Source organism: Mastomys coucha, unplaced genomic scaffold, assembly GCF_008632895.1.
Source record: "Mastomys coucha isolate ucsf_1 unplaced genomic scaffold, UCSF_Mcou_1 pScaffold12, whole genome shotgun sequence".
NCBI lineage: Eukaryota > Metazoa > Chordata > Mammalia > Rodentia > Muridae > Mastomys > Mastomys coucha.
In genome coordinates, this window is record NW_022196894.1 from 48891956 (window position 1) to 48903220 (window position 11265).

Below are 11265 nucleotides of genomic sequence, written 5' to 3' on the forward strand. Positions count from 1 at the left end.
GGGTGTGTGTGTGTATGTGTGTGTGTGTGTGTGTGTGTGTGTGTGTGTGTGTGTGTGTGTATCTATTTTTAGATACATAAATAAAACTTATTCACTATTTTTAAAGTTACTGTCATATATGTTTTCAGTGCTGACCTTTTGATATTCGGAAAGCCATTTTTTTTTTGTGCTCTTCACTGGGGTAGACTCTTTCCAACTTTAGTTCTTTGCCTAGGGCTGAGAGAAGCCTTGTGAGTTTTCCCTTATCCATGTTAGCATGTCTATTGGTAACCAATGACTCCCTAATTGAGCTTTAGATCTACTTCATAAGAGAAAAATCATCCTGATACTGCAAAACTAGTCAACTACACAGAGCAAAAAAATTATTATTATTTTTATAATATAGGGTTTATAGTTTAAAGACTGCATGTAGTCTGAATTGAGGGTTTGAATGTTGACATTTTCAACAGAGCTTGAACTGCTAAGACTATGAGTAGTTTTGAAGTTACAATGAATGCATCATGCACTGTTAGATGGCCATAAGCTTATGGGAGTCAAGAGGAGAGAGATGTAGTATTAATATGAAATGTTTCTCACAGGCTTATGTGTTTGAACATTTGGTTTCTAACAGGTGACATTTTTGTTGAAGTTTGTTGAACTAATAGGCTTTCTGGGGCAAGAGAGTTACAGTGGGCAGAGGTTGAGTTTTATAGATCACATTTTTATTATCTGCTTTCTGAGAATGCAATGAGACCAGCTTCTCTCTCTCTCTCCTGTCTCCATCATTTCCTCACCAAAATAGACTGTATCTCCTTGAACTATAAGCTAAACATAAACCTTTCTCCCTTAAGTTGCTTTCTGCAGGGTATTGTGTCACAGAAATGAGAAATATAACTAATACACCAAGTATAACTGAGGTCTCAAAAACAATTGCTTTTATGTACGAATAGATATAGTTTTGCTAGAACATTTACTGGAGAAGGAACATATCCAATAAATATATCCAATATAGAAGATCATCTGCAGTCAGAAGTTCACATACATATGTGAAATAATAATTTTGAAATGTTTATTTTAAGACAATTATTGATCTGAAATGTTACAGAGCTTGCCCATGGTAAATCACACAACTAGAAATAACCAGTCCAGGCTCCAAACCTTATTACAATGAGAATATTTTGCACTGTACACGTTATTTCCATGCTCAGAGATGCTCATATCACTACTCAAAGTCAGCTGTAGTAGGCAATAACCGACATAAAGCTGAGGATCAGGAGCCTTGCTTTTGCTCCTTCATGAATATAGGACTATCCAAATCCATGATGCAGTGGACATCCATGTTTTCTCTGTAATGTTCAGTTTAGCTAGCTGCAACCTATATGAACCTTAGGAAAGGAATACTAGTATATTGGAATGTGAATACTAATGTAAGTATAAAAAGTACCTTTTTAAGGAATAAAATGTCTGGACTCTTAAAATCATGAAAAAAATTTATAAAAACTAATTTTTCGGCTTCAGTGTCTTGATAAATACCCCAGACTGATTTTGACTTCAGGACCTTCTTTGCTTCAGCCTCCTGAGCATAAGGATTGTACACTAATATCTTATAAAAACTGATAGTTTCTCATTGATGTTTTCTATTCCAAAGAATAGAAACTACTTAAAGACAAATTCCATACATTCTACACACATGGGGAATATTGAAATGAGAAGCTACCTCTTGAGGTTGATGGACATTGACAGAGTACACATAACTGGGTAATGTGCAATTACGGACTTTGTAGCACTGAGTCCTAAATGAGATGTCTTCATCAAACCTCTCCCCTCAGGGCACAGTGTTCTATGTGGAAATGGAGACAGAAAGAGTGTAAGAGCCAGAGGTGATAATTGGCTCCAAAGAAATCTAGTTATACAAACATAATAGGACTCATGTACATAAGAATTCATAGAGACTGTTGAAGCACATATAAGTCTCCCACAAGTTCATGACAGACATGGTCTCATGACTGAGACAGGCAGGTGTACAAAGAATCCCACCTCTAACAGAAACTACTTACAACTTGCAATTAATACCCACTGGCAAAGGGAAATTCAATTTTCTCCAATGGAATATCATTGGACATATGTCATGCTCCAGAGTAGGCTCCAGGAATAGTTGGTCAAAAGTCAAGGAACAACATATTTTTTTTAACATTTTTTGTCTTATTCATATTTTGCTTGTTTGTGTTTATTTTGGTTTTCAGAGAGAGAGAGAGAGAGAGAGAGAGAGAGAGAGAGAGAGAGAGAGAGAGAATAGTTGAGTGGGTAGAGTGGTGAGGATGTTCTGGAAAGAGTTGGAGAAGATAAATAGATGAACACAATGTATTGTATGAAAGTTCTTTTTAAATGATAAATGATCTTATAGAAACTGCAAGCAGAATAGTGGTTTTCAGAGGTGGGAGAGTAGAGAAGCAAGACAGGGGAAGAGAACAGCTGGTGGAATATTGCCAAGTCACAGATAGGAACCAAAAGCTCTGAAGTGCTGTATCACTAGAGGGGCATGATAAGTAGCAGCAGGTGCAGGATCTTTGAAAAAGTCTGGAGATAAGACTTTAAAAGTTTTTATCTGGAAGAAAGAATAAATGTCTGAGGAGACATATATCTAAGGTGATTTGCACATTATGTAATGTACCCAAACATCATGTAGTATCTTACAAACATACAATATTTTTTGTTTAGAAAATTTTAAAAGTAGGGATGTTGAAAATATTATAAGTTATGAACTTCATATAAAGCAAGAACTAATGTGAGCTTTAATGAGTGATATTCACTAAGCTCTTATGATGTATCACATGCTGTTTCCATAGTTTAGTTGTGTTACACAGTAGCTATCAGGCTTAGATCATTTTTATCTATGGCTCATATAGTTATCAAGTTCCCATTAAGAACATATTAAGTAGTCAAAAACAAAGACAGAGCTGGAGAGATGGCTTAGTTGTTAAAGGCTAAATTTCACAACCAAAATGATAAAAACATATGGAATGATGGGCTATATATATGCATATATATATTATATATATATGTCATTAGTAAACCTTACAATCAATGCAACATAAAATTCTGTCCCTGAAATACTTTCATGATTTGGATTTAACAAAAAGAGAACCTAATAAAAATTTCTTATAGACATCAGACATTTCTATCACTCACTCAAACTGAGTGTACTTTTACGAGAGACTTAAAGTGAGAGAGATTATCCAATTACAGTAAAACATGGTGTGAAAGTCCCATAGATCAGATGTGATAATCGAATGTGTTTCACTTGTTTGGAGACTTAGAAGAAAGATGCCTTTGTTAAGCACTTCATGGCTTTAATTGGTGTTATTAAACCACTAGTAAATGGATCGCAGAAAATTTGGAGTGGAAAATGGAATAATCATGTAAAATATGTATAGGTATTGCATTTGAAAGATAAGAGCCTGAGGAACTGGATTAGAACAGCCAAGATTTTGAAAGCCTTTATAAAAAACAGACAATTTGGCTCATTCAAGGAATAGAATGGGAGATGGTATCTTGGGCTGCTAAAAGGAAAATTGGGTCTTATCAGACAATTTATAGCTCTCTGTGGCAGCAACCAAGTAATTATATGAGGGTGCAGAAGTTGATGCAATTTAACAGGAGTTCAGGTGAGGCTTTTGACAGTCTATCATAGGAAAGTTAATGAGCAAAATGCTAGGCTTCATTCTAAGTACCAGTCTATCTAGAAAGCTTATTGTGACCTGAAAAATATGGGATAGTAGGAAATTGTGACAAATCCTCATGGAGGTGACAAATGGGGGCCTTCAGGATTAACTTCCAGGCCCATTACTTTTTAACACTCTGTATAAGTTATGGTGTCTGAATTAGTTGATAACATTAAAGACCCAATTTTATCTTTTGGAGAAAAAGTTATTGGGTAGAACAGTTCAGTTGTTCTGATTTTTTAAAAGTAATGACTCTTCGGACTAATTTTATGAACTCTCATGTATTTTCAGGTTGGCTGACACAGAGATAACATTTGAAGATGATGTCTAGAGATTATATTCATATAATACTGGTGGTAATCATATACAATTTTCTAATACACCTCCTATGGACACAAGCAATTCTGTATACCTGCTACAAATGAGAACTGATATGGGTTATTGAAATAGATAAATGAAAATCTCTTCATTATCTTCGAGAGTGAGAGTCATTATAATGGAAAGTTTCAGATTTTTGTAACATTGAATAGGCCAACAGCTATGAAAATCCTAAGTGAGGGAAACCTACCTAGTCTAGAGATTATGGAAATCTTCCTAATGAAAATAATATTATGCTAATTTTGACAAAATATGAATATTGGTAGAGGAGAAGGACAGTGAAGAGACAGCGGAGGCATTGTACAAGGTGTGGAAGTTAAAGTGAATGAGTTACCTAGAGGGGTGAACATGTGTTACATACAACCAAGGTATGTGGTAGACTGTGAAAATAGCTGTAATTATTCCTCTCTGATTTACATGACTAGCAATGTGCCTTTTTGTTTTTTCTATAGAGAGTTTCAATCTATTCAGTTATCCCTTGAATTAAGAGGGCAGTGTGACTTACTTTAAGTAACTGAATGTGGCCCAAGAAATATGCTAAATCCTAATCTAAACTGAAGAGACAGTCTCATTAGTTTCCTATAAATATTCTTAGTTCTTCTGGGAACAGCCTGAGCTAACCTTTTAGGAGACACAGAAACCCAAAGACAAGGATAACTGTTGCATCTAGAGCCATCTGAGATTAACTTACCATCAGCTAACCTGGCATCCAAGTGCACCCAACAGAGGACATGATAATTAGGGAGCAGAATGTGATCCAAATCACCAGAGAGACTCTTATCAGCGGCTCTCACCTAAATCACAGGTTTGTGTATTACATGCTCTGAAACAAAAACCAAACAGATGCCATAAATTACATGGCTAAATGATAGAGTGTATGCATAAGGTAGAGCTGTTATTTCTGGGGGGAGGGAGCTTTGTGCTGAAGAAACCCTCCAATTTCAAGTTGTTTTTCCTTCTTTCTTCCTAATCTGATAGCTTCAGAGGACCCGAAATATATACTTTAAAGTGTACAATTAACCTTTATTCACTTATTTATGGATGCTACAAGAACCATATTTAATGTATGTGAAACATTTGTGCTAATTAGCTTTGTACATATCTCATTTCCTACAGTGCTTCAGCTGCACCAGAAAAATGCAGCCCTGTCATTTTTAAATACAAAATAAAAAAGTGTGTTCTGAAGGAAGCAAGATACTCATATCTTAAATTGGCATTCTGTGGTCTACACATCCTACAGTGTGTGGGTGACATTGGCACCCATGAGTTCCTTCTCCATCTGATTCTTTAAATTCAACCCTGTCCTTATTTATCCTGATCTTTCTGTGTCCTAAAATTTTTATATTCAATCTGCATATGATAAGCTGTCAGATAAAAGTTATTTGGCTGATACGCATGTCCTTTAAATATGTGACAGATGTGTCCTTTGAAGTGTACATTGCACACCCTCTTGACTGACATAAGTCACTGAGAAGCTGTGGGTTTTCATGGTAAAACAAATGTTATTTCAGGTTAGCATATTCACTCCTAGAATAAGGCTCCTCTGCTAAGTCAAGGTGTCCTTATTGAATGAAGCTTGGTGTGAAGCAGGATCAAAGGAGAACTTGGGAGCAGACACTGCTTTGACTCTTTTGTTAGGATTCTCTAGACACAGGGAGGGACACGGTGCCTCCCTCAGCTTTCTCCCCACACCACTAGTTGTACATTTGAGAGGTATCTATGTGTCAGATGTGTGTTTGTATGTAGCTGCTGTGTCTTGTGGATCAGTTGTAGTCATTGATCTTGGTTCTTCTGGTCAGTGTTTACAGTGAAATGAACAGCAGCTAATTCCCTTGCCCATCCATGTGATGGATTCGAAATAAAATTAGTTCCTGACCTAAACGCACACATGGAGAAGACAAGTCCAACTTACATTAGGAAAATCAAAGAACAGCAAATATCTAGTGATTTCAGATGACTGGACAGTCATGTATCACACTTGCTATTTCTGATGTAATTATTTGGAAGAATACTTCATTGCTGAGAAACTATTCCTTATGTGGAAATAATATTGTTCTTCAAGGAATATTCTCTTTCAAAGATAAAACTCTTTACAAAAGGCGTGGAAAGTAGGAAACCATTAGAAGCCTATTCACTCAGTTACAGTTTTTCATGCCTAAATTCTTATCCTAGCCTTCCATCTCCCCCTTTGATAAAGAACAGTGACAAAGTTCATCGGGGGAAAGTTAATTGGATTCTCCTGCTCTCTTAAAAATGTCTCTTCTCCTCAGGGATTCCTCAAGTTCCTGTCAAGAGCCACTTAGGGCAGCCTGCAATGTTTCCTACCTCTGAGGAGATAATGTGTATGTGACTGAAAGGTGGTGTTTACACAACAGGGGGCAGAGAGCAAAATTATAAAGCAGGTACAGATTGTCTCAGTCTTCTTCACTTCTTTTGGAAACTTCACCCCTCAATTTGGGTCCCTCAGCATGCTCTCATGCCCCCTCCCTCTGTAGAGCTGCTCCCATCGGGTCTGTTCTAAACTACATGTGGTGGCCATTTTTCCTGACCCCACCCCCCACAGCCCTTAACCTCACCTAACCTATTAGTCCCCACTTCTTTGCAGGTCTGCTTTTGATCAGAAATTCATGGAGACATTCCTGTAAACACAACCATAAGTCTTACTGAGACACCACCACCACACACACATTCTTTTACCCACCTACCACACAACATTGGGTATTTCAAAAGTCACTTTCAGAAGGTCAGAAAATTGGACATGAAATTAAAAAAAAAAAAAGCATTTCAGCCACAATATGGAATAATTTCCTAATGGTCAACAAGCACCACTTACACAGTTTTTCCTTGGTTACATGAACATTTAGTTTTGACTTTATCGGAGCTGTTGAGAATTGAAAATATTTGATCATATTTGAAGAAGGAAATATGTTGTAGGGTCAGGTAATTGCTTCACTTTTCCTCTGCTCTGATGCCAAGAGAAACAACAGAACTTTCAACACAGACTCTTTTCTTAACCTTTGATCACCGTTAAACAAAAACACTTTTGGAAAGAGTATTTTATTTTGTATCTCATAGTGTGAGAAACATGTGTTGGGGTGGGGTAGGAGCCATTTCTCTCTATGTGTTCCCATGTTTCCCATGTTCCCACAGTTCTTCACGCATCCTTGGACTGATACAGCTCCTCTCCTTTCTTGCTTGCAATCCTCAAGAAGAACTGTAGAGGGCACTGTAGGCATGAGAGGCCTTGACACAAAGAGACATTGGGTGGGCAACCTGTCCTTATTTCTTTCTGCCCTAGAAACAGGATGTCCTTCAAGTCTTAAACATGACAAACTATTTGCACCTAGGGTATGAGACCTAAAGCAGGCTAATGCTCCCAAAAGTTTCTCCTCATTTGCAGTACAAATATATATGTGTGTGTGTGTGTGTGTGTGTGTGTGTGTGTGTGTGTGTGTGTGTGCGCGCATGTGTGTGTATACATTATTCTAGCATATTTAATAAACCTGAAGGACTGGCCTCCCATGATCCAGTTGTAGTCAGTTGTTCCTTGCTGTTTATCTGTAGGTTCTAAACTCTGCTTCTAACTTTTGTCCTAGAATACGCTCTCACACTTGATTCATACAAGCTGGTAGTCAATGTCCAGTAAGCTTGTGTCACATATGAGTGAGGTTGGGCTGTTTTTATATGGGGCTTATGTTAGTTTCTTATTGTGATATAGTTGCCTTATATCATGCTTCCCAGCTTCACATAGCATTAATTTATTGTATCATATTTCCATAGGTCCAAAATCTGAATATAGCTCAGTTTTATTCCCTGCTTAGGATCCTGTCTTGTTAATATCATAGTAAGAGATAAGACTGGATCTCATTAGAAGGTTAGATCCAGGTAACTTAGTACCAAGCCCACTTTCTTTTTTTCTTTCTTTCTTTCTTTCATTCATTCTTTCTCTCTCCCTTTCTTTCTTCTTTTCTTCCTTCTTTTCTTCCTCCTTTCTTTCATTTGTTCATTCCTTCCTTCCTTTATCTCTTTCTTTTCTTTCTTCTTTCCTTCCTTCTTTTCTTCCTTCCCTCCCTTCCTTTCATTCTTTCTTTCTTTCATCCTTTCTTTCTTTCATCCTTTCTTTCTTTCTTTCTTTCTTTCTTTCTTTCTTTCTTTCTTTCATCATTAGAACAAAGTCCCACTTTTCTTGTTGGTGTTGACCATATCTGCTGCATGTTCATAGACACATACTGTTGTTGATTGTCATGTACATTTCTCTGCAACACAGTCACGTTCTTCTTCCTCACCAGGGAGAGAATTCCTCTTTGTCTTTCATCTTCCTAAGGGCTCTTTTTCTTTATAGCTAGATTGTCTTTTAAAAGAACCTTGAGCAGATAGGGCCCCACTTCCTCTCTATGGCAGAAGGTTGGCTAGGGAGGGTTCAGCAGTCATGGTGATTTCAGAAGCTCTCTTAGGATTCTGATGACCACTGAGCTGGTGATGGCTTTCATCTAACTGCTCCCTGCAGGGAGGGAAAATTCACAGAGTAAATGTGATAGGGGGAGAGAGCAGGGCCTTTCCCCAGGAACTCTAGGTTCTAAAACCACAGGCCTAAGTAGATGGTAGCTTGCCCTTTCAGGGAACAGCACTGTCGCCTGGGGATTCCACAAATGGCACAAATTACTTTCTACCAAAGACAGTTGCCATTAGATGTACTATGAGAAATGTAGCTGGTAACCTGAGCATCTGATTTTAATCTTCTTTAGTTTTTGGTAATTTAAACAGCCATTTGCTTCTATGGCTGCCTGTCACAGCACCATCACCTGTAAGGTAAGCTGTTTTATCCATTGCTTCTTTAGTGTTCTCCTGGGTCTCAAGTTTCAGTTCAAATTCCAGCTACTACCTTTATATTACATTTACTTGTACATTTTTGTGACTGCCAAATGTACAGTTTTAGGTATGTAAGTTCTAACATTACAAATTATCCCAACTTAGATTAGAAATCCCTTCCCAGTCAGGCAGTGGTGGCACATGCCTTTAATCCCAGCACTTGGGAGGCAGAGGCAGGCAGATTTCTGAGTTCAAGGCCAGCCTGATCTACAGAGTGAGTTCCAGGACAGCCAGGACTACAGAGAAACCCTGTCTCAAAACAAAACAAAACAAACAAAAAAAATCCCTTCCCTTTATCCCCTCTGCCTCCAAAGTATACATACAATAATTGTGATTATTCTTGGTGAAAACTCTCTACTCAAGATACCATGTATGCATCCCATGTCTGGGTTCATTTAGTCTTCTCCACTACCATACATGATAGGCTTATTCCTATTGCTCAGATGAAAGAACTAAGTCAGAGAGAAGCTGTCACTTTCTAGAGTCTTGCTGTGGCATAGTTCTAGACCAGACACCAAGCCAAATTCTTTGTTTACAGTGACCATGATATCAGCTTCTAGACTCTAATTCCATTGTTAACTCAGGCTTTTCAAAGTTCGATCAAACTGGTGTCTGATATCATTAGTGACAATAAGCCTATACCTTTTAGGAAGTTTGGATTCTATGCGCTGATGTCTTAAGAGAGCATTGGTCCTTCCACGGGCTCTCGAAGCTTCGGTGAGAGTGCTTTTATTCACCTATATGAGTTTACTTCCTTAGATTTTATCCAGGTTTTAAATGTTGTTCTATAAAGTATGAGCCATAAAAGTGATCTGTGCTTTTATCTTGAGCGCAAATTTTTCTTCTAACAGTTGCTAGTCATTTTTCTCAATTTGCCTCTTCAGCTGTTCTGAAAAATGAATGCCTGGAGACTATGGTGTAGACATTAGGACTCAAGGCTCAGAATTCAGGCTGAGCCAAGCTTCCCTTCTGGCTCTACATCTTACGAAGACCACATACTTATACCTGTGTGTCATGCTTGGAGCTAAATTAAATAAATCAAGTTGTCCTACTGCCAAAATTGTGAGAGCTGTGCAGACCTGCAAGGGAATCTTCAGAGAAGATAATGTTTGTGACAGGGAAGCAAGACTGAGATGCTACTGTAATACAACAGTGTCCCATCTCCCCAGGAAGTTTTCACTGTATGCACTTTTGGGTTCTATTCAAAAATAAAAATATAGTGATGTTCTGCTTTCCAAAAATGTATGACGAAAATTATGTTAGCAGATATTGAATGACAATGCCCTCCCCCTCCCCAGTTTCTCTCTTGATTAATCAGTTTCACATATTTGCTGTTTAATGTACTAAAGCAAAGAAAATAGCCATGGTGATTTTAGCATCTTTTGTTGCTAATATTTACATTGCACAGAGCTAGTTTTCTGTAAAAAGCATTTAAATAATTCCCATAATCACCAAAATTACTCAATTCAAAGTTAATGGCTAGCATTTGTGTGTGCTTCATTCTTATCTGAAAAATGCATATGATGTGCAGATTAAATTTTTTTCTTAATTCATATGTTTTCTCTCTCTCTCTCTCTCTCTCTCTCTCTCTCCACTGTTTCTTGGTGTAGCCCTGGCTGCTTTGGAACTTCTTCTGTAGACCAGGCTGGTCTTGAACTCAGAGATACACCTGCCTCTGTCTCCCAAGTCCTGGGATTATTGGCAAATGCTGCCAGCACCCTGATACATGCTTTCTAACAGCTTACTTCACTACCATCTAGTGCATTATCTTCAACTTTTTCTGTGTGGAACATTAAGAAGAAAAAGATCAATAGCTATTCTTAACTTTTCTTTGTATACTGTCCTTGAATAGTTGATAATTTGATCACTGCCTTAAGGTTGTGCATCCAAACCTTTTCAATAGATTGTCACTTTGGTCTACAGCCATACCACCCTGAACACACCTGATCTTGTCTGATCTCAGAAGCTAAGCAGGGTCGGGTCTGGTTAGTACTTGGATGGGAGACTGCCTCAGGAATACCTGTAGGCTTAAAAAAATGTCACTTTGTTTCCCTTTTGATTAGTAAACACTTGAGAAAGAGATACCCTGAGACTGCCTAAATTTATGTTTTGTCAACATCTTCCTTATACTAGTTGTAGTGTTTATGGTGATTGCTTTCTGGTCATTATTGCTGTGATGTTTATAAAAACATGACTTTCCATATCCATCAATTTTTCTACACTTATGTTTTAACATTCTATAGCGAGTGTAGTGGGTACATTGTGTTATTTACTTATTTACTTAGTTATTCCATCTCAGTTAGTGGATGCCTTTCTT

At 37.7% G+C, this 11265-nt stretch overlaps 1 pseudogene; it reads left to right on the forward strand.

The window, feature by feature from the left end:
* Window positions 1–10863: 10863 nt before the first annotated feature.
* On the forward strand, window positions 10864–10983 carry LOC116086712 (annotated as a pseudogene).
* The last annotated feature ends 282 nt before the right edge of the window (window positions 10984–11265 follow it).